We start from the raw sequence: 23,550 nt of genomic DNA, 5'->3' as shown, positions 1-23,550 counted from the left end.
AAAAAAATACTAGCAAACAGAATCCAACAGCAATTAAAAGGATCATACACTATGATCAAGTGAGGTTTATTCCAGGAATGCAGGAATTCTTCAATATATGCAAATCAATCAACGTGATACACCATAATGACAAATTGAAGGAGAAAAACCATATGATCATCTCAATAGATGCAGAGAAAGCTTTCAACAAAATTCAACACGCATTTATGGTAAAAACCCTGCAGAAAGTAGGCATAGAGGGAACTTTCCTCGACATAATAAAGGCCATATATGACAAACCCACAGCCAACATTATCCTCAATAGTGAAAAACTGAAACCATTTCCACTAAGATCAGGAACAAGACAAGGTTGCCCACTCTCACCACTATTAGTCAACATAATTTTGGACGTTTAGCCACAGCAATCAGAGAAGAAAAAGAAATAAACGGAATCCAAATCAGAGAAGAAGAAGTATAGCTCTTGCTGTTTGTAGATGACATGATACTATACATAGAGAATCCTAAAGATGCTAACAGAAAACTACTAGAGCTAATCAATGAATTTGGTAAAGTAGCAGGATACAAAATTAATGCACAGAAATCTCTGGCATTCCTATACACTAATGATGAAAAATCTGAAATTGAAATCAAGAAAACACTCCCATTTACCATTGCAACAAAAAGAATAAAATATCTAGGAATAAACCTACCTAAGGAGACAAAAGACCTGTATGCAGAAAACTATAAGACACTGATGAAGGAAATTAAAGATGATACAAACAGATGGAGAGATATATCATGTTCTTGGATTGGAAGAATCAATATTGTGAAAATGACTCTACTACCCAAAGCAATCTACAGATTCAATGCAATCCCTATCAAACTACCACTGGCATTTTTCACAAAACTAGAACAAAAATTTCACAATTTGTATGGAAACACAAAAGACCCTGAATAGCCAAAGCTATCTTGAGAACGAAAAACGGAGCTGGAGGAATCAGGCTCCCTGATTTCAGACCATACTACAAAGCTACAGTAATCAAGACAGTATGGTACTGGCACAAAAACAGAAATATAGATCAATGGAACAGGATAGAAAGCCCAGAGATAAACCCACGCACATATGGTCACCTTATCTTTGATAATGGAGGCAAGAATATACAATGGAGAAAAGAAAGCCTCTTCAATAAGTGGTGCTGGGAAAACTGGACAGGTACATGGAAAAGAATGAAATTAGAACACTCCCTAACACTATACACAAAACTAAACTGAAAATGGATTAAAGACCTAAATGTAAGGCCAGACACTCTAAAACTCTTAAAGAAAAACATAGGCAGAATACTCTATGACATAAATCACAGCAAGATCCTTTTTGACCCACCTCCTAGAGAAATGGAAATAAAAACAAAAATAAACAAATGGGACCTAATGAAACTTAAAAGCTTTTGCACAGCAAAGGAAACCATCAACAAGACGAAAATACAACCCTCAGAATGGGAGAAAATATTTGCAAATGAAGCAACTGGCAAAGGATTAATCTGCAAAATTTACAAGCAGCTCATGCAGCTCAATATAAAAAAAAATAAGCAACCCAATCCAAAAATGGACAGAAGACCTAAATAGACATTTCTCCAAAGAAGATATACAGATTGGCAACAAACACATGAAAGAAGCTCAACATCATCACTAATTAGAGAAGTGCAAATCAAAACTACAATGAGATATCATCTCACACCAGTCAGAATGGCCATCATCAAAAAATCTACAAACAATAAATGCTGGAGTGGGTGTGGAGAAAAGGGAACCCTCTTGCACTGTTGGTGGGAATGTAAATTGATACAGCCACTATGGAGAACAGTATGGAGGTTCCTTAAAGAACTAAAAATAGAATTACCATACGACCCAGGAATCCCACTACTGGGCATATACCCTGAGAAAAACATAATTCAAAAAGAGTCATGTACCAAAATATTCATTGCAGGTCTATTTACAATAGCCAGGACATGGAAGCAACCTAAGTGTCCATCAACACATGAATGGATAAAGAAGATGTGGCACATATATACAATGGAATATTACTCAGCCATAAAAATAAATAAAATTAAGTTATTTGTAGTGAGGTGGATGGACCTAGAGTCTGTCATACAGAGTGAAGTAAGTCAGAAAGAGAAAAACAGATACCGTATGCTAACACATATATATGGAATTTAAGGGGAAAAAAAAGGTCATGAAGAACCTAGGGGCAAGATGGGAATATGGGAATAAAAAACAGAGACCTTCTAGAGAATGGACTTGAGGACATGGGTAGGGGTAAGTGTAAGCTGTGACAAAGTGAGAGTGTGGCGTGGACATATATACACTACCAATGTAAAACAGATAGCTAGTGGGAAGCAGCCACATAGCACAGGGAGATCAGCTGGGTGCTTTGTGACCACCTAGAGGCATGGGTTAGGGAGGTTGGGAGGGATGGAGATGCAAGAAGGAAGAGATATGGGAACATATGTATATATATAACTGATTCACTTTGTTGTAAAGCAGAAACTAACACACCACTGTAAAGCAATTATACTCCAATAAAGATGTTAAAAAACTAGTAGGATCATAACATTTACTCAAACCAATAAACCTTTTTATGGCTTAAGCATGGATGAAAGTGGCATCCTATGAGGGGTAAAAGGATGCAGCCCTCACAAGATCCAGAAAGTTCACACCCAAAAATAGTCTAAGAAAGTAAAGGCCTCACTTGCAAAAGGGGACTAGCAAAGAAGCAAAGGTTGAAATGACAAATGTCCCTATCGACTGGGACTCCTTATGACAATCTTCCCTGAGAGCTGGCCCAGTCTGACAAAGAGATGACAGTCACAAGCCTAGGTTGTTACTTGTGCTTCTGACCAACTGGATACAGCTGCTTATAATCCCAGTCTGTTCAAAGTGCTGCCAAAACACACTGATACGTCCACCTTCCCAATGGCTGAGACCACAGACAGTTTTCTTACTGGTCAACAAGCCAAATTCTCAAGACATAGAACACAATGAAAGGAAAATCTAATTAGACCAGTGGCTTTCCTCCTTATGACAAATAACATAAAGAACACAGACAAAAAGAGTAAGCATCTCTGGGAGGAAAAGAATCAACAAACTAAGAGTACTCTACCAAATTTCCCAAGAATCGCTGAGTCCAATGAACTAGCGCCACAGATATTTTCTCCTGCTAATCTAATTTTGGAAAACAGAAAAAGGAACTCTTACCATTCTTATTTCAAACTGATCCTGCAGGCAGAGATATGGGAGACTGATTGAGGTGGTAAGAACCTTGACTTTCTGCCAGCTTTTGTCAGTTTCCCAGGATCTCTTAACTGCAGCATTCTTGGGATGGATAGAGTTCAGATGGTAAAGTTGAATCCTGCCGACTATACCAAATGTCAGGGATAAAGAAAATTTCCTTCTACCCTTCTAGGTTCTTCTCTCCTGCCTAAGAATTAAGTTGACATGACACATTAACAGAAGAAAATTAAACAAAAGTTTAATTACATCTATATAAAAGGGAGAGACCCAGGGAAACTGAGTAACTAACCAATATGGCCAAAGCCCTCACCTTACATACCATTTTCAGCTAAAAACAAGAGAGGATGTTAGGGTAGTGGTTTGGGACTTCAAAGGGAGGAAGGCAATTCATCTGGGCATGGAAAAGTAAATGTTTGGTATGTTTGCTGGGCCATGCAGAGACAATGGGATAGAGTACGCTCTGATCTCCAGGCCCTGCTGAGTTTCCCACCCCCACCCCACCCATCTGGCCCATGTTCTTTTCACAGGTCTCTGGTAATAGATCTATTCTGGGAACAGGCACGCTAATCTAGGTTTTGTTTTTTGTTTTTTGTTTTTTTTTTTTTTTTTGGCAATTAACAGGCAGGTCAAAGATTCTTCCTGAGTCTTTGGGGCCTTGATTGTTTTTAGCTCAATATAATCCAATGGCAAAGAGATATATTTTAGAGTGGCAAATTTCCCTCCCCTACAATGTCTTGGACTCTGCATCTCCTGGCATTCCTTAGGAGCAAAATTAAATATTTTACAACATCGTGTAAGAACAAACCTTGACCTAGTATTTTCAGGTCCAAGAGATTTGCTTTACACTCTTCCTTTAGTCTAATGTAATTATCCTTTATCTAAGGAAAGAATCAAATGTGTGATTTTTTGACTTTTTCTTAAAGAGAAACTATATTGTAGTTTTTATATTAATTTAAATACAGAGGTCTTAAGGACTTAAATTGAGTAAAGCTCTTATATAACAAGTGTAAATATTACTGCACATAATTGTTACTTGCATTTATTACCTTTTGACCTTCAAAAATTATTTTAACTTAGTCAAATCTCTTACATTTTGGTCTCTTATTTCTTCAGAATTTAGAAAGATGTTCTCTTTTCAAATTTTCAGAAGATAATTTTTAGTAGTTCCATACACACATCCACCATCCATGTAAAATGTATCTTGTACTGTACAATGTACTTTTTTCTCAACACTGCTAATAGACTGTCCCAAGGCCATTTAAAGAATAATTCTTCTGTTCTCTGTTGCCTCCTGTAACGTATAAGAAATTCTTGCATGTGATAGATCTATTTGTAGGCTACTTTGTTCCACTGAAAGCAAACTTTGTATTTTACTATCAGTGCTCATCTGACCACACTGTAACTGCGCTCTGAATAAACTTGTTGGTACTCTTCCTAACAGAACTCCAGTCTAGAGAACCCTTTGGATGGCTATAGCTTAGTGAAAGTCAATCAGATCTATTTTGAAATCAATTCGGTATATTCCAAGGAATGTTAAAAGTTCATGTATCTGGCTCAGTGTGGGTTACAGTGGCTCACATAGAAAAGGTCTGTCTCAAAATGTAGCAAATAGCCCCATATGAATAAAAATGAATTGTATACATAGCCATATTTTGCAGTGGGTCCAAGTAAATTTAACAGCTTTTGTTAAGCCAAAGTGTCATCTGCCATAACAACTCCCACAACTGTAACACACAAACTGCAGACAAAACTTCTTTCATGCTTCCAATGTGTATGTTTATGCCTCAGGATCTGCTAGCACTTCTCAAATGGAAAACATATGCTGTTGAAACAAATAGTTCCTTTATAAATCTCCAACTGGGCTGTGAAGACTCAATTATGTTGATTTTAGGAACGATCATCATTCATTCTTCATCCAAGTAAAAATATGTTATTTTTCCATAAAGAGAATTATATTATCTAAGTATTAAATTTAACAGAAAACATATTCCTTTCTATAATCATTATAATCATACATAAACGTATTCATTATTTTTTCAGTGCACAGTGTTTTTCTACTCTATGCAAAGGTAGTTGGCATACAAAAATGAATAAGGAAAGGAAATAAAGGGTTTGGCAGGACTTTACCCTCAGATAAACAGACTGAATACGGATAAGAAGATAATACATATATTTAGAATTCATAATATATACTTATGCTTATATATGATAAATGGCAGCATAAAATGACATCAGCTACATGCTAAGTGGCTGACACAAACAATTCAACTAAGAATTCATAAGAAAACCAACAGTTAAAGATATTTAGACAGAAATATTGAGACTTTCATTGACTTTTGAATGAAGAATTGAACTTAAATAAAAGGAGTGTATTTCAGGCAGAAAATGGCAAAGGAAGAGACATATAGTTAGAAATGTGTATGAAATGTTAAAGGGAAAATTAGTAGAACAGTTTGGTTAAAGTGAGTTTTTCATATAAGAGAAAAGTGAGAAGCATTGTTGGATATATCAGTAGAAGCTATAATGAAGACTATTTTTAGTGTTGGGTCACTGTTTCACTAAGAATGTTTGAGATGGAGGATGCGAACGAAGAGGCTGAAGTGGGAAACTGGCACCAATGCGTTTAGTATGGACTGGATGACAAAGTGAGGTTGGAATAGCAACTAAGATACCATAGAAGTGCTCTAATTACAGCATTGTTTTTTTTTTAAATACGTTTTTTTGTTGTTGTTTATTTGAGAAGAGTCTTTTTCTCACTAGTTAATTTTTGAAAATGGAAAAATTGTAGAAACAGCAGAATAGGCACTTCAAATGCTTATGTGAATGAAACAAGTACCAATCCATTGTTTGTGGAGAGTGCCTGTCTAAATGTAGTGAAATCATCTGAATAGCAGTGCTTCAGATTAAAAAGTTACATGTTCTCCTTAATACTGTTACTTTTACTTAAGAACATATTCAGGACTCCAGAAATTGACTTTAAGACCACATTTTCTAAACTTTGACTTCTTGATCTCCAGTTTCAAAGTTACTTGGTGATACATGAAAATGTAGATCCCCAAAGAGCACTTCATGTTTCCTAAATCAGAATCCCTGTCAGTGGAACCTAAGAATTTACTTTTCTTTAATAAGAAGGATACGTAGTTCTTAAAGACAATACTTTGTATTCAAACTCAGCCTTGGGGAAGTTTTTTTTTTTTTTTTTTTTCTTTCTATGTAGTTTAAGACATCCCTGTGCTATGTTATGGCTTCTTCTTGAGTTGTAGGAAACTTGTTTCCATATGTGTGTGCTATTATTTAAGCAGTTTTTTAAAGCTTTTACACACAGGAGTTTAAGAACAGACACCCTTAAAGCTGCAGGAAAAATAATGTGAAACTGATAATTTCTGTTCATAGTGGAAGAGAAACCATTAAAAAGCAAAACTATCTTGTAGTGGTGTTAGTGTTTTCTTATTTGAACCACACTGTTAATGTCCTACACATGATGGTAAGAATAACCTGAATTTTGGATTAGTCCAGAAGCTAGTCTACTCCTATTGCCTTGACAGGTTCATAGAGTCAAACCACATCACACATCTTAAATGAAGAGTTTTTCACAATCCATCATTCTGGGAAGAAGATAATAAAGGTAGAAAATGAGGACTAGGGGCAACATTAATCTAGTAAAAAGGGGATATATTCCTTTCTGGGGCTTAATTTGTCCTGATTTTTAAATGTGGAAATGATTCAAATAACCTGTTGGTTAGAATTCAGCTGTCTTATACAGTAGTATTAATCTGAGAGTTACCCAGAGAGGTGGCCAGTAAGGGAATCTGAGGAAGTGGGGAGCATCAGTGATTGCCAGAGGAGAACACCTGTGCACAGCAGAGAAGCAGCATTATGAGAAATTAGCAGCAGAGGCAGTAGTGTTATTACAGGATAAGCCAACTTTAGTGGAAGAACATGAAAGGCACATTTCTGAGTACGTATGAGGCAACATCATGGAACACATTGAATGGAGATCTTTTTCTAATGATTATTTCTTGTGGTTTGGCACTGTTAAAACGTGGATGTTAAAAATTATAGATTTATCTTTTAGCAACATATTAGTTAAGTTCAATGACATTCGGTTAGACTTTATTACCCTAGTCTATAATATAAAGACCCTGGTCAATAATTTCAGGACTATTACTTCCTTCTTTGGCCAATTTATCAAATACAGCTCATAATATCTAAAAAAGCAAACAAGTAGGTTTAGTACAACTGTTCCTCATAGCTTGTGAACAAACCTTTTACAAGGAGAGTTCCATGACAAAGATTCTATTCCTGTATGCACAGTACATGAGATTTGTAGGTTGGTACTAAGGAACCATTCAAAAAACTTGCATTGCACCTTAATGGGAGGAGAGTTTGAGAAAGAATGGATGCATGTATGTATGTGGCTGAATCACTTTGCTCAACACTTGAGGCTAGCACAGCATTGTTAATCAACTATACTCCAATATAAAATAAAAAGTTAAAAAAATGTTATTGTCATGGATCAGCACATGGTAAAGACAATGTTTTGAATTAAAAAAAATAAACAAAAACAAACAAAAAAACTTACATTGCTTCAGTGTCTATTGAGAATATCTGTCATGCTTGGGGGAGATAATCATGGGGCCAAGAGGCTCCCTTGGGTAGTTTCCCTAATGTATTTTCCAAAGTATAGTAGGGAGGACAACTTCTAAAAAAGTCCCTGCTAGAGTTCTGGGGGTCAAGTAAATTTGTGAAATAGTGCACACCTAGACCCTGACAATACACTTGCTTTGACTACAAGTAAATAAATGCTTTGAGGAGGCCAGTAGTAAAAAGACGGTTATAACTGATTATTCCAGCCCAGCCTTATTGGAATATAGAAACCCATTTTTTCATGTTAAACTTATTAACATATTAGGTAACACACTTTAGATAATTTTACTAAAATGGAAAGGTTATAGGCCTTGTTATCACACACACGTGTATTCAAATGCCAGCATAGCCTCTTACTACCAGTGACCCATCATTTGTAAAACACCTGCAAATGAAGATAGCTACCTCCCAGGGAGGTACCCACCCCCCCGCCCAGATTAATTGAAATAATGTACATAAAGAATCTAGGGAAATCCTGGTGAGTAGAGTTGCTTTTTAAAAATGCTAGTTTCTTACTCATTATCAGAATTTCCCAACCAAAGCCTCTGAAACTCTTCCTAAGTCAGTATTTTGGACTTTGCTAAAGATCAAAAGGGCAGGGTCTCAATAAATAAAATAAATCGATTTATAGGCACAGAGTAGTACTGATTCAGAACAGCATGAAATATAGAAAGAAAAGAAAATATTGGTGAGATTGAATTAACCATTCTTAACAAAGGAATCTGCTCATTTCCTTTTCCAGTTCCAAAGAGAAATGAGGACCAACCCAATGCATAAAAAGTTACCCCAGTTATAAATCACACTGTTAAACTCAATAGGTTAAAACAAATGCTTGGGGAAAATCAATCCTGAGGAAGACAAGTTACTACTCTCCTAAAAATGTGCAGTTTGTTCATTTGACTTCAAAAAGACTGGACACCAGTATTCTCTGGCAGTAGCCAAAGAAGACCCAATTAAAATTTGCAAACCTACTGATCTTATTTCTGCTTTGGTTGACCTCTAATGTGTATCTTGCTCATAAATAAGATGACACAAAAAAGGAACTATTGATTTTTGCATGATCTTTTGCTTGCTTTTTTCTCCCAGTACACTCAAAATGATGTAGCCTATTCTCAAAATAAGGCTCCTAGGATAGCCAACAGTAGACTGTGCTTGACAATTAGCAGAAAAAATAAATAATCCCTATTCAGTTTATTCCAATAATCTTCAAATGTCTCTTCTCATTTCTAAATATCTGACAAGAATGTAAAAATTAACTTTGGGATAAATCACTGACTCACCATGCAATGAGCAAAGGTTTTTTGAACAGCACTGCTCCTTCTTCTTTTAATAATGTGCCTTAGGGAAGAATCCTGCTGAGAATTTACTTAATAGAATTTGTGGGTAATTTCAGAAAAGAAAATCTGTCTCAAAATTTCTATCCTGTTCTACGCAACTGTGCTCATTTTTCTTGCTGCCTCTAGGCACCAAATTCCCATCCCTCAAGTCGGGGAGGGGGAGAAAGAGAGAGAACGAGAAAGAGAAAGAGAGAGAGAGAAGCGAAAAGAGTCCTGGATTGGGACATGGGAGTTCTGAAAGTTAATTCTGGCTTTCTTTCTACTTAACTATATCATCTTTGACAAACACATTGAGCCTCTCTGAGCCTCAAACTACTGTTATGTAGTCTGTACATAGGATGTACGTGCAAGCTACATGTACACCCCCAAAATAGGGATCTATTTAGCTGATCTCTAAAGTTTAGTGGATCTCTAAAAGTCCCCTCAAATATTACATATATATATATATATATATATATATATATATATATATATATATATATACACAATTCAAAAGCCCAATCTCTTCTTTACATCAAAGAAGGTTTAGTAATAAATGATGAAGTAGACTGAGTCATTGCAGAGTAATAGGTTTATGATTGTAAAAGCCATTCTTTTTGGGATTTTGGTCCATGACAAAACGTCCTTGATATTTGGTCCTTTCTGAAACCATTCAGCATGGACTAAATGTCTTATGTACGTTTTGGACAGAACCAAATTTCAAGAACATTTTGGTGTGGACCAAATACATTATGGACATTTTGGACAGGGCCAAATATCTGCTAACCAAGCCATATCCTGGGTCCTCACTTCCCAGATAAACAACACAATAACCCACCAAAAGTTTAATAGAGGATTAGAAGCCTTCAAAAGTCAAAGGACTGCCCAATTATGAGATCTGAAGGACCTATGGTGAACCAAAGTTGAATACAGTGGAGAAAGACAGCAAATGGTCATAAGTCAATATAATAAATTAGTGTTATGGAATATTTAAAAATCACGAATACCTATCTATGTAGCTGCATCAATCAGCTAGGAAAGATAAAAAATGATAAAGAATCTAGACCAAACTAGAGCACTCATCAAGAAGACTGGAGAGAGAGAGAAGTGGCTTTACATATGGTTTCACATCCTTGTAGTTGCTCTCTTATGCTTGGATCTTCTTACATTGATTTCCATGGTCACCACCACACTCCGTATAACTCCTCCACAGACTTGGATCCCCCTTTTTTCCTTTTAAGCTAAAGATGATTTCTTAAAATTATTTTTTATCCTGTTAGTATGGTGATATAGGATGAGATTTCAGAATTTTTCCCCAAATGAAGGAAGACCAGAGCGCAAAGAAATATGAAATAAATGTTATCTAGTTTATGAAAATTCAACTTATGATATCTCCTCACCTTCTGGAAACTTCCTTAGTGTAAACAAAGCACACCATCCCCTGTATCACCAGTACTCATATTTATTACAATAACAAGCTTAGAATTCATTTATGAAAAGAAAATGTGATAAATTGAATATGAAGTGAAAAAAATGTTTTAATTTAGCAAATGTAATAGTGAATACGTAATATTCAGTAGAACTGAATGAACATAATCATGAACCAAGTAGTTTTATTAATATATATTCTTTCATGTTAATGTTTAATAACAGGTATTGAGGCAACAAAGAGAGAGGGTCTGAGATTGTATCAATACAAGGGGTGGTATGATGACTTCAGGGAGAGAAATGCTTGACTTCATATCCCAATTCTGTACATAGTTACAGATACATATAAATTACTTTCAAGTTGTTACAGATTGATCAATTCTTTATTTTGGTCTGGCAACGAATTAATCAGTTCACAGGTTTAGAGTAACTAAAACTAAGATTATACAATTCTTAAGCTACATTTTGAGGCTTTTGTGCTATTATTGAGCCTAGCATAATAATAAATTTATAATAAGGAAATCAAAACTGAAGGTTATACAAGGTAAGTTCTAGACTAGTTGATCAACTATAGATTCAAATCACTGAGTTTTCCTTCTGTGATCAGAGAGCTACCGTAAACCAATCAGCAGAGAAGGAAGATGTAGCAAATAAAGAAATCTGACTAACAATAACCATAGGAACATATACATTAACTGCAGACAGGGCTTTATAGAGAGACAGTTCTAAAAATCATTAAGTGTCTGGTTTTGGGTCCTGTGATTCCCCAGAAAAGCCTTAGTTTCTGAGGCTTTTTTTTCATTTCTGGAGGCTAAGTCAGTATCTTTCCAATAATTGCCCTTTCTTATTTATGCTTCTGTGAGCTGGGATTTTGTTACTTTCATTTGAAATTATTTTATTTCACATTTGTAATATATATAGTTGCTTATTTATTAATATATGTACAGGTTTTGAAAACTATAAAGTAATTTACAAAAGCTACTCATATTTCATCTTAATTACCTTTATGAATATTTCAAAAGCGAATGATACAAATACTGTGTATTCTATAACTTCTTTTAAAAATCGCAAATTGTTATGTGTTTCTCTAGAAAACCTAATAGTGAAAGATAATACATGTGTCCCATTTTTATACAGAAGAGTAGAAAAACAGAGAATAATGGGATAATATGGACACACCTCAGTGGAGACAATATAATCATCAAGCATTTACACAGATATAAGTAACTTGGGATTGGACCTATGCATTTTAGGAGATAACATATAGAGGACTATTTATTCACATTAAGTACAGCTTTCTAAAACTTTCTAATTAAGCATTCATTTGTAGAATGGAAATGAAGAGAGAGAACTTGACATAGTAAGAGCTAGGTATTACTAGTGAGAATTATAAAATTTATGTGAGAAATAGTAAGCTAAAACCTATCAAATAATCTAGATGCAAATTATCTATTACAGTAAGTCCCCTGCATATGAACCTTTAAGATGCAAACTTTCAAAGATGTGAACTTGCATTTCCATCAATGTCAGGCATGAATGTAATTCCATCAATGAAATTTCAGCTCGCCTCTGTCTCCTACTGCTGATGATCCTTCAGCTCTACCTTCTCACACCTCCTCTCCCTCTTCCAGTCAGTAACTCTTCTTGCCTGTTCACTCAGTGCCAGCCTCTGTATGCCAGCTGTTGTACTGTACTACTTTACTTTTCAAGGTTCACTACTGTAAGGTTAAAAATGTTTTCTTTATCTTTTATATTTGTTTGCTTTTTATGTATTATTTGTGTGCAAAGTATTATAAACCTAGTACAGTACAGTACTATATAGCCAATTGTGTTAGTTGGGTATCTAGGCTAAATTTGTTGGACTTATGAACAAATTGGACTTACAAATGTGCTCTTGGAATGGAACCCGTTTGTATATAGGGGGCTTACTGTATTAAGCCATCAATTTAGTAAAGAAAAAAACTAACAGAGAGTGACCAAGATGGCGAAGTAGAAAGACCCTAAGCTCACCTCCTCTCATGAGCACACCCAAATCACAAATAACTACAGAAAAACCATTGATAAAAAAGACTGGAGGGACTTCCCTGGTGGCACAGTGGTTAAGAATCTGCCTGCCAATGCAGGAGATGGGGGGACCAGGTTTGATCCCTGGGGACAAGGGAGACCAAATTTGATCCCTGGTCCAGGAAGATCCCACATGCTGCAGAGCAACTAATCCCATGTGCAACAACTACTGAGCCTGCACTCTAGAGCCCACGAGCCACAATTACTGAGCCCACATGCCACAACAGCTGAAGCCCATGCTCCTAGAGCCCATGCTCTGCAACAAGAGAAGCCACTGCAATGAGAAGCCCGCACACTGCAATGATGAGTAGCACCTGCTCATTGCAACTAGAGAAAACCTGCGTGCAGCAACGAAGACCCAACTCAGCCAAAAAAAAAAAAAAAGACTGGGAACTACCAGAAAAGATCTTCTACAACTAAAGACATAAAAGGAATGAGGCTTCTGAGCCTCACATCAGGCCCAGCCCAGGGGTCTGGCACCAGGAAGAGGAGACCCCAAAGCATTTGGCTTGGAAGGCCAGCAGGGAGTGCCACAGGATAGGGAGAGATAGAGACTTCACTCTTAAAGGGCGCATGCAAAATCTCATGTGCCCCAGGACCAAGGGCAAAAGCAGTAATTTCATAGGATCCTGGGCCAGACCTACCTGCTGGTCTTGGAGGGTCTTCTTGGGGGGGGGGGCATGTGTGGGCAGCTGTGGTTCACCCTGGGGACATGAACACTGGTGGCAGACATACTGGGGAGCATTCATCTTCATGGTCTCTCCTGGAGGCTGAAATCTTTGCCCAAGACCTGGCCCCACCGAACAGCCTTCAGGCTCCTGTGCTGGTGGACACCTCAGGACAAACAACAAAGTGAGTGGGGACACAGCCCCACCTGTCAGCAGACAGGCTGCCTAAAGAGTTCCTGAGCCACAGTCACCTCTAGACATGCCCCTAAACATGGCCCTGCCCACCAGAGGGCCAAGACCCACCTCCACCCACAAGTGGACAGGCAATGGCCCCTCCTGCCAGGAAGCCTGCACAAGTCTCTAGACCAGTGTCACCCACCAGGGGGCAGACACCAAAAGTAAAAAAAACAAAAACAAAAACACATGGAGGCTAAACAGTATGCTACTAAACAACCAATTGATCACTGAATAAAGAGGAAATCAAAAAGTACCTAGGGACAAATGACAATGAAAACATGATGACCCAAAACCTATGGGACACAGCAAAAGCAGTTCTAAGAGGGAAGTTTATAGTGATACAAGCTTACCCAAGGGAGCAAGAAAAACCTCAAATAAAAAACCTAACCATATGCCTAAAGCAACTAGAGAAAGAAGAAAAACAAAACCCAAAGTTAGTAGAAGGAAAGAAATCATAAAGGTCAGAGCAAAAATAAATGAAATAGAGATGAAGAAAACAATAGAAAAGCTCAATGAAACTAAAAGCTAGTTCTTTGAAAAGATAAACAAAATTGATAAACCTTTAGCCAGACTCATCAAGAAAAAAAAAAGGGATAGGGTCTGAATCAGTAAAATCAGAAATGAAAAAGAAGCTGCAACTGACTCCACAGAAATACAAAGGATCATAACAGACTACTATTAGCAAATATATGCCAATAAAAGAAATGGACAAATTCTCAGTAAGGTACAATTTCCCATGACTGACCCAGAAAGATATAGAAAATAGGAACAGACCAATCACCAGTACTGAAATTGAATTAATAATTTAAAAACTCCCAAAAAACAAAATCCAGGATCTGGTGGCTTCGGAGGTGAATTCTATCAAACATTTAGAGAAGATATAACAACTATCCTTCAAAAAAACTATTCCCCAAAATTGCAGATGAAGGAACACTTCCAAACTCATTCTATTAGGTCACCATTACCCTGATACCAAAACCAGACAAAGATATCACAGAAAAGAAAATTACAGGCCAATATCTCTGATGAACATACATGCAAAAATCCTCAACAAAATACCAGCAAACTGACTCCAACAATACATGAAAAAGAACATACACCATGATCAAGTGAGATTTATCCCAGGGATGCGAGGATTCTTCAATATACACAAATCAATCAATGTGATATACCACATTAACAAATTGAAGAATAAAAACCATATGATTATCTCAATAGATGCAGAAAAAGCTTTTGACAAAATTAACCATCGTTTATGATAAAAACTCTTCAGAAAGTGGGCAAAGAGCGAACATACTTTACCATAATTAAGGCCATATATGACAAACCTACAGCTAACATCATACTCAATGGTGAAAAGCTGAAAACATTTCTTCTAAGATCAGGAACAAGACAAGGATGCCCACTCTTGCCACTTCATTCAATATAGTTTTGGAAGTCCTAGACAAAGCAATCAGACAAGAGAAAAGAAATAAAAGGAATTCAAATTGGAAAAGAAGTAAAACTGTCACTCTTTGTAGATGACATGATGCTATACGTAGAAAATCATAGATCTCATCAATGAATTTGGTCAAGTTGCTGGATACAAAATTAATATACAGAAATTTGTTGCATTTCTGTACACTAAAAATGAAATATCAGAAAGAGAAATTAAGGAAACAATCCCATCTACCATTTCATCAAAAAGAATAAAATACCTAGGAATAAATCTACCTAAGGAGGCAAAAGACCTGTACTCCAAAAATTTTAAGAGGCTGATGCAGGAAATTGAAGATGACACAAACAGATGGAAAGATATACCATGTTCTTGGATTGGAAGAATCAGTATTGTTAAAATGATCATACTACCCAAGGCAATCTGCAGATTCAGTGCAATCCCTATCAAATTACCAATAGCATTTTTCACAGAACTAGGACAAAAAAATTTAATTTGTATGAAAATATAAATGATCCTGAATAGCCAAAGCTATCTTGAGCAAGAAGAACAGAGCTGTAGGAATCAGGCTTCCTGGCTTCAGACTATATTATGAAGCCACAGTAATCAAAACAGTATGGTACTGGAACAATAACAGACATATAGATCAATAGAACTAGATAGAAAGTGCAGAAATAAACCCACACACTTATGGTCAATTAATCTATGACAAAGGAGGCAAGAATATACAATGAGATAAGACAGTCTCTTCAATAAGTGGTGCTGGGAAAACTGGATAGCCACATGCAAAACAATGAAATTAGAACATTCTCTAATGCCATATATGAAAAATAAACTCAAAATGGAATAAAGAGCTGAATGTAAGACCAGATACTATAAAACTCCTAGAGGAAAACATAGGCAAAACACTCTCTGACATAAATTGCAGCAATATCTTTTTGGTTCCATTTCCTAGAGTAATGGAAATAAAAACAAAAATAAACAAATGGGACCTAAAAAAACTTAAAAGATTTTGTGCAGCAATGGAAACCATAAAGAAAATGAAAAGACAGCCTACAGACTGGGAGAAAATATTTTCAAATGATGCTACTGACAGGGGATTAATCTGCAAAATATACAAACAGCCCATGCAGCTCTATGTCCAAAAAACAAACAACCAAATCAAAAAATGGGCAGAAGACCTAAATTGACATTTCTCCAAAGAAGACATACAGATGGCCAACAGGCACGTGAAAAGATGTTCAATATCCCTAAATATTAGAGAAATGAAAATTGAAACTACAATGAGGTATCACCTCATACTGGTCAGAATGGCCATCATTAACAAGTCCACAAATAATAATTGCTGGAGAGGGTGTGGAGAAAAGTGAACCCTCCTACACTGTTGGTGGGAATGTAAATTGATGCAGCCACTATAGAGAACAGCATGGAGCTTCCTTAAAAAACTAAAAATAGAGTTACCTTATCATACTGCAATCCCACTCCAGGGTATATATTAGGATAAAACTCTAAATTTCTGCACCCCAATGTTCATAGCAGCACTATTTATAATAGTCAAGACATGGAAGCAACCTAAATTTACATTGACAGAGGAATGGATAAAGAATATATGCTATATATATACAATGGAATATTAGTCATAAAAAAAGAATGAAATAATGCCATTTGTGGAAACATGGATGGACCTAGAGATTATCATACTAAGTAAAGTAAGTCAGCTACAGAAGGACAAATATCATATGATACCACTTATATGTGCAATCTAAAAAAAAAAGGATACACATGAAATTATATACAAAACAGAAATAGACCAACAGACATAGAAAACAAACATATAAAACAAAGGGGGAAGGGGGGATAAATTAGGAGTTCGGGATTAACATATACACACTACTCTATAAAATAAACAACAAGGACTTGCTCTATAGCACAGGGAACTTTATTCAATATCGGTAATAACCTATAATGTAAAAGAATCTGAAAAAGAACATATATATATATATATATATATATATATATATATATATATATATATATATATATATACACACACATATTTATTTAAAACTGAATCACTTTGCTGCACACCTGAAACACAACATTGTAAATTAACTATACTTCAATAATAAATGATGAAAATAAAGAGTAATAAATGCCCCTCAAAATACCCCTCAGTTAATTTCATGCACAATAATACATTTACAGTACACACACCTAATCAATACTCAACATATTAGTGATAGCAAAGAAAAATTCAAACTAACCTTTATCAGTTTCCTTATCTGTGCATGTTCTGATAAAATAATAATAGAAGCTCTTTCAATGTGCTGCTTCCTTATTTTGACCAGGGTCAGTTGTGTGCTGAGTCAAGTAACTTACTGATAGCATTCTAGGGAGGTGATATCAGGAGGTCCAAAAGCCAAATTAGAAGAGGTTTTATATTTGTTAATTTCAATCTCCACTTTAAAATGCACTCATAATTTTCAAAGATGGCATATGACTCTACCATTTTCAATTTCTATTTCTGACTAACAAATGAAACCAAAAAGGACCATGCATGGGGCAGTGATGATAATTTCCCTTGAAGTAAAAAGTATGATTAACTCAAATGTCTGCCCCTGTGCTCCCAAAATAAAGTGAAATATTCTGAATCATCAAATTACTAACAAGTGGGCTACAGAAAAGACCAGAGTGTAAAATAAAGACCATAAAAACCAAAGCGAGGAGACTTAAAAAGATAGAAGATGGCACAGTAGATAATATGACCTCTCCATTTCTGCTTTAAAAAATCACTGATTGTTAAATTTGACTGGATTTCCTATGGAAAACATTGAATAAGCAAATTGATGTGTCTTGGTTCCAGATGAGGTGGTAAAAGGACACTAGTACCACAGCTGCTGGGAATGAGTTCAGTGTGTGCTGCCTGATGTACCTGAAGTTGGGTTTTGTGCACTGAAAACAGTAGTTAGACACATATTTTAAAATACTATTCAATTTTTAAGTTAAAATTTTAATCTAGTTTTTTTTGGTAAAACTAAATTTTGACTTAAACATTGAATTACTTTACTTATAAATCAAGGGAATTTTAACACCCAATTTTAAGGAGACTTTGATTAATGCTTGGTCTCATTGTGAAACAATTAACTAAACCCAATTAACATTATAAAATGATTCATAAATTTAATATATCTGATTTCTTTTTAATTATTTAAATTGTTTGACTACCAAACTAAATCTTTCCAAGCACTAAAGTACATCTTATAAATCATTTACACTGAACTTATAAATAAGCTGATTATGTTTTCTTAAATGTTTCAATGATGTTTATAAATTTAGAACAATTTAAATGTAAAACAAGTCTAAATCACTCAGTTATTGATTTTAAGTTAAAATCAGAAATATATTTTTCTAGACACTTTGGTATGACACATTTTCTTGATCATGAAAATATTTAAAGTATCAAATATATGGATTATTCCTTAACACAATAAATAATGCTATAATTTGGATTTATCATTCTAACAATGATTTTATATTTCTCATATTTAACATATCTTTACCAACTAGGGGAAAATAAAACTTTGTCTTCTACGTTAAACAAGTTGATGTTGCCATCCACTGCATTGGTTTCCTAACAGATAGAAAGACCCCCAGCTAGGTCAGTGGTCTAGGTATTGCCCTTAACAAGGAGGAGCACACCAAATCCTATTATAAACATCATAAACAAGAAATCCCATCTCTTCAAAGGGGGTAAGCTTTGAATACATATCCTTGGGTTCAAGACACATAAATCATCCAACTGTAGTAAAATTAGCCCTAATATTACTCACTACTCCAGTTGTGTCTGTATGTATTTGACTCTTCCTAACTCTAAGGAAGTTTTACATTGACATAATTTTGCATAACTCCATTTGATTTTGTGGTTACAACTTGTAAAGTTATTCTACAATGAATAGTAACAGTCCTTTTATCTTTGAGTGCTTGTTCAGGAGTGAAAGTTCTGGCTGGGATATGCCAAAGTTATGTCGTGTGGCCAAGAAAGAGCTGTTAGAGCAAGCAGTCAGACCAAAGAGAACCTGGCCTCTTCAAAGTCACAGTGGAAGGAAGGATATTCCCCAAAATAGAGCAGAAGGAGTTTAGATTTTGGACAGTCAGAAATAAATGTTTAGCACAACCTTCCTAAGTCCCGTTGTGTTCCTTGGCTATTGTTCCAGTTCTCTATGCATGTTTTGTCCCCAAACTTGTGAGATTTCCTATTGACTCTGAACAAATTCTTATCCTGGCTCTTATCTGTTAGCTTTATTTCTCACTACGCCTTTTATGCCCAGATAGTCTGCTGAAATGGAATGATTTACCTTTTCTCTAACATATTCCTAAAACATTATGTTAGTGTCTTTTTTCTTAATATTATGGATTGAAAATAGATAATCCAGTTTATTGTTTGTTTTCTAAAGCTGTGTCTCAATGGATAACTTAGAACAGGGATCTAAGGAAATCAGTGAAAGGGAACTGGAGTAGTTTACGAAAGAAGTGATGGTTACTTGTTCAGGCTATACAGAGACCATGATGAAGTTTTCATTAACCTATTTTTTTTTAAGCTGAAAAACAAGAACAATATAGTTACATTTTTATATAGTTAAATTAAACCAAATTAGACGTATCTGCTACATACTGAGACTATGTTTTTTGTTTGTGTGGTAGAGATGTCCTTGCTTTAAAAAATTACGACAGAAGACAGATTTTTTAAACATATATTTTTAGTACCTTCACTTAGCAAAAATCAATAAGAATTCTATGTCAATTATCTCTTTCAAAAAATTAGCTCTTCCAGGAAATCTAAAAAAACTGTGATAATAGTAGTTAAAGTCTATTTCATAAGCCAAGGGCTGCCTCTTTCTACAAATAGTAGCAACAAAATATTCCAAAACTAACAATAAATCTTGTGAGGGAGGGAAGAAGGCCACAAAAGATATTTTCTATTAATACTTATTTCGTTGTTTTGATTTCCTACTTGTGTCTAGAGGTGATTTTGTTTTATTCAGTTTTGTTATTAAGGAACTCAAGTTTTTTAAAATGAAAATAAGCAAGCCTACTCTTTAGGGGATAGTTGGCCCAAGTTCTATTTAGAAAGATATATATATATTTAATCTAAATATTTGTCTGCTTCTGCAAACCACATTATGCCTTCCAGTTAAAACTGAAAAGCAAATAAAAAATTGATTTTACTTGTGAAAAGCCTGCTTTCTAGCTATCATTTTGCTGCTCAAGAACTGGGAGACTTTACATTTAAGTCTAAATTTCCTTATTTCTTAATAAATAATTATAATTATTATTGAAAATGCTCTTCTGATTCTTGTTTGGAAATTTTGCAAGAGTACTAACATTCTAGGGATCAAAACAGATCTTTAGTCCAGTGGGTAGGTGTTCTGACAGTAGAAAACAGATATAATCCAAACAGCAAGTGTGACTGCTATTCAATGAGAGAAACAAAAGCCAACACTATAGGAGCAGAATCAGTTGTCAGATCAAGGTCATGTACTAGAAAATAAGGTAAAGCATCAGAAGCATAATCAGGAATGGTTAGAAAAGTTAAAGGACAAAACAGCATTCGAACAAATATTTTCAGAAATAGGTTGTGAGAAGAAAAATGACTATTTTGTTTGCATTTGATCTGTATTTGTTTTGATTGTGTGGTTCTAGACCAGTTCCTTTGACTTAGCGGCACAGAACTAGTGTGCTTAAAGAAATGCTTTAAGAAAAGAGAGAGAGGAGCAGTCTCTTTTCTTATTTTCAACAGGGAGAATTAAGCTATTTTTAATTTGCAATTGTCCTTACACTAGACACTGTACAGGATACAATAATGAACAAGATAAAGTGTATGCCCTCACATTTATAGAAAAAGTATCTGAATTGGGACCAGAGTCATCAGGTTCAGTACCTCCAATTTATAAGATCAAGGTCTCCTAAATGAATATTGCAATAACTTTTATTTTCATCCCCACCAAATTACAAGACTGTCATTTTTTCTTTATCCATACATGTTATCATGAAGTAATGAACTTTAAAAACAGGATTGCTCAATTAACTGTGGCTTTATGTGTATTTATTTTGAGTTAATAATTTTCTGTGTTCATGAAACCTAATGAAAACAAAACTAATTTTGAGAAAATAAGATTGAAAAATCAGTTTTGATTTAAATATTTATACATAAACAAAGCTAAGATTCCTTCTACTTCAAATTATATGTATTCATTCCTGCATTCATTGAATGATTCATGTATTTAATAGATATCTCTTTAACAATAATACTGACCACTATATCACACGTTAAAGATAATAAGTTGAAGACTATATGATACAATATTACAATTTTAGAGTCAGACCAATGTGCATTCAATTTTTTTTTTCTCTAGCTGTGCAACTTTGGGCAAATTGCTTAATCACTCTGATTCTCAGGGATTTTTGTCTAAAAAATAGATATAATATGTGCACTTCATTGGAGTAATTTAAGAATTAAATGAAATTATACGCCCAAAATTTATTATAGTATTTTGCATTTAGAAAATGGTCAAAACGGCAACTATTACTTTCAATTAATATGAAAAAAATACATATAGAATATCGATAAAGAAGTGATTCACTTGTTTTGGGTGTTATATGGGAGGACGATCAAGGAAAAGCCATTGGTAGTAGAATCTATTTGATCAGCTACAAAGATTGGTTATGGAAAAAAAATGTCTGCATTAGAAGGACTGGACTGTGTAAAGAAGAAGAAAAAAAAAGCCTAAATTTTTTTTAGTTTACTCTATGTCTCCCTATATGTAATTATGCTGTCATAATTACATCTTAAAAAACAGGCATTGTTATATTCACTATATAAATGTGTAAATGGAAGCTCAGAAAGGTTGATTAATGAAGCCCAGTGCTTCTCAAACTATTGGTGGTGAAGGGCCAGTTATTTTTACTTCCAGTTCATCAGGTACCAATAATTTTGTAAAAATTTAATAAAAATTACCATAAAACTGAAACAAAAAATAAAAACATACATAATATATGTTCTAACTGTTTTATCAGGTTCAGTAGTCATAAAATTACAGTTTAAAAAATGTAGCCAGGATAGGCAAAACACAGGGGAAAAGAAAATAATTATAAACACTGCATATATTGTTTATCAAAAGTGTATGTATAGGTGATTAATACAGTCACTCTTACATTTATAATTTTTATTATCCCTCTATTGTAAGTACATAAAAATTTTGAACTAAAAGTAATTCCTCATATTAAATATCTATACACATCTTGAGTTAAGAATGTGTATATCAATATTTTAAGTTTTTGATGTGACAGTGGATCTGAATTTCTACATGTTAATTTATTTAATTAGGCTGGATTGATGACAACATTATTTGTATAGGCTAATATAGTTAAATAGATCTATGTTTAGTTTTAGTGATGCTTTCGTGACCAATCTCACAGAAGTAGGTTAATAGAAGTTGAAGAAAACATTTTAAAAAGCTTTCAGCAAGCTCAGTATATTCATCTTTAACTTTCATGCAAAATGATGCAGGTGATATTTTAAACATTTATCTTCAGTTCTCATTAGTAGCCAGTTTCACTAATTTATCTTATAAAGTTTATCACATAATTCAATTTAAATTATCTTTCAGTGGAAGGGAGGGATCAAGAGGGCAGAGTAGGAAGATCCTGAGCTTACCTTCTCCCACAGACACATCAAAACTACAACTACATATAGAACAACTCTCTCTGACAACAACCTGAAGACTGTCAAAACGGGTCTTCTACAACTAGCGATATGAAGATAAAAACACATCAAGATGGGTAGGACGGGCACAGACAAGATCTAATTAGGATCCATACCCTTGGCACAGGGACCTATAAACCAGACAGTACATCATAAATGCAGAGGTCCTACCTAAAAAGTGAGGATTTTAAGTCCCACAATGGGGACCCCAGCCCTGGGCACCAGCACTCGGAAGATAAGCCCCCTTTAGATCTGGCTTTGAACCCCAGGGCTTACTTCTGGGAGACATAACAACTGGTGGTGGCCAATGGAGGTAGGGGTATGGGTGAAATAGGTGAAGGGGCTTAAGAGGTACAAACTTCAAGATATAAAATAAATAAATCATGGTATTCCATGCATAGCATAAGGAATACAGTCAATAATATTGCAGTAAGTTTGTATGTTGACTGTTGGTAACTAGACTTGTCATGGTGATCACTTTGTGATATATAAAAATATTGAATCGCTATCTTGTACACCTGAAACTCATAACATTGTAAGTCAATTTTACTTCAATTAAAAAAAATAAAATAAAAAATAATCTTTCAATGTAAGAAATGAAATCTGGATCCATGAATTTCCTATGTATGGATTTCCTTTTGATGGAAAATAAAGTCAAAACAATATATCAAATGGTTAAAATGTTCATTGACAACCTGTTTGCAGTGTTCAGTCACAATTTATAATTGT

This window comes from Mesoplodon densirostris, chromosome 1, assembly GCF_025265405.1.
Source record: "Mesoplodon densirostris isolate mMesDen1 chromosome 1, mMesDen1 primary haplotype, whole genome shotgun sequence".
Lineage (NCBI taxonomy): Eukaryota > Metazoa > Chordata > Mammalia > Artiodactyla > Ziphiidae > Mesoplodon > Mesoplodon densirostris.
This window is presented reverse-complemented; position numbering follows the sequence as displayed.